The sequence below is a fragment of the Aplysia californica genome, unplaced genomic scaffold (genome assembly GCF_000002075.1).
Source record: "Aplysia californica isolate F4 #8 unplaced genomic scaffold, AplCal3.0 scaffold00041, whole genome shotgun sequence".
Lineage (NCBI taxonomy): Eukaryota > Metazoa > Mollusca > Gastropoda > Aplysiida > Aplysiidae > Aplysia > Aplysia californica.
The window spans coordinates 2,065,773-2,067,960 of record NW_004797311.1 but is presented as its reverse complement, the minus strand read 5'-3'; the positions used below and the strand labels follow the sequence as shown (position 1 = coordinate 2,067,960).

The 2,188-nt window shown below is 41.7% G+C and overlaps 1 long non-coding RNA gene across 1 annotated transcript in view; it reads left to right on the top strand.

The window, feature by feature from the left end:
• Positions 1 to 321: 321 nt before the first annotated feature.
• The window catches only part of LOC101846716, a 68,394-nt gene continuing 66,527 nt past the window's right edge, over positions 322 to 2,188 (top strand). The window contains exon 1 of the long non-coding RNA XR_220157.3: positions 322 to 1,085. This is a non-coding gene — a long non-coding RNA (uncharacterized LOC101846716). The remainder of the gene's footprint in view (positions 1,086 to 2,188) is intronic.

Here is a 2,188-nt window from a genome sequence, read left to right as displayed (position 1 = left end):
GGGGTATGTATATATAGGGGGCGGGTGTAGCAAAGGAGGCCGTCTGATATTTTTTAAAATCCCCCCCCCCCAAAAAAAAACAAAAAAACAACCAACCCCAGCAACAACCGAATAATACACGATGAAGCTTGTCAGGAAAAGGGGTGTGGGGTGGGTGAGATGTCTAGGGTAGATGTGGCAGCATCTCTTGGGGTAAAAAAAAAAGGAGATGGGGCGGGGAGGCAGGAGTGGGGAATAGAAGGGGGGAGGGAAGGGGTGGGTCAGCGCTGATGGTTCAAGCAACACGCACGCGAGAAAGAAGAGAGGCGGGCAAACAGTGAGTGTTCCCTCCCTCCAACCACGCTTGTTCTCTCCTGCCCCACACTGGATCCGTCACACAATACCACAGTGCCGTTAGCCACACCTCAATAGCAGGATAGTGAGCGGGGACAAAGATAGAAAAAACATTGTTTTATCGCGTACCACAGCCTACATTGGTGAGAACAATCACTGTGCGTCCAGGGTGAGTTAATGAGAGAAAACTGTAGAAATGATTTGTTGATTTGTGTTTTGCTTTTCTCACAGGACATGTTTTGTTGCTTTAGTAAGTTTTGATAAATTTTTGCCTGAAAAAATAAGCTAAATGGAGACAAACACAAGCACATCGCACTAGTTAATCCAATGACGTTTGATGAACACACCAAAAGCAATCAGAAGTGCAAAGACAATGAATTCGTTAAATATTTACATTTATTTCAAACGATGTGCTTAGACATGAATAAAAAAAAGTGATTCACTAGAATACAACGAGTGCACGGACATAACTCAGCACGTTCCTTTAGTGGTGAAAATAATTTGATCAGGTGTTATCGATCTGAAGTGCTGGGTTTGATTGGAATTGTCTTCGTGGCTTTCAAAGACAAATGCAGCGACGCTGGGAGACAGTTTCCCATGGATGCAAAGCAGATTAGAGAGTAGCTGTGCGGAACTATCAGTCGGTGGCTGTCTGTGATCTCTTGATTACACCTTGATTACACCTTCATTATTCAGGACCGAGCTGCTACAGAGAAACCTCTACAATTTGCGAGGAACGTTCGTCCACAAAGGTAAGTTGCAACGTTAATGTTCTGAAGAAACAGTAGCGACTATTCCATTTTGTAGAACGCTTCAAACGTGTCAATAGCATAAATTTGATTTGAAATACAGAACAAACACACGCAGACATACACACAGAGAGACAAACACATACACACACATACACACACACAAATACACACACAACACACACACATACACACATACACATAATATACACTCACTTACACATACACCCACACAACACACACACACACACACACACACACACACACACTGCCACACATACACATACATATATACACATACATATACATACACACATACACATACACATACATGTAAACATATACAAATACAATCACACATCGATACGAAACACAACAGACAGATATGCACACACAAAACACGGACAGACAGACAGACAGACACATAGATACACACATACACACACACAAACATAAACACACACATTCACACACACAAACTTTGTATCGAATGTTTCAAGCCCATTTGTTTCTGGAGAAGGCGATACATTCTATAAATTTTAAAAAGTCAAAATCATAGTTCCATTGTTTGCCATCCCTGCCCCATTTCTTAATTAATAACAGTATATTACAAGGAGACATTTTTTTGTGGGAAAAGAAACGAAAGACCAAATCATAACTTTAAACACACACACACACACACACACACACACACACACACACACACACAAACACCCCCCCCCCACACACACACATAATATGTATATATACAAAAATGCAACCAATTAGCTCCACTACAAGGGCTCAAAGAAATAGCTTTGTGTGAGCCAGATTAGTTTAGCGTCAAGGAGTTTCCCATGAGATAGCCCAACGCAGGCAAACATATTTGACTTCATAGATATCCTCCCTTGACCCAAGCGAGATATACGAAGGTGTGCAATTAAAGGATACAATGAAGGAGTGAAGCCTTAAAAGAAGGAAAACCAGCAGTGATTTTCAAGAGAAAAGATGGAATCTGTTAGAAATCCGGGCTCACGTCAATCATGCTCATCCGACCTTGAGAAGGCATACGAGTGCAATAATATGTGTATGCATGCATGTGTCTGATTGAGGGTCGGATTGGAGGA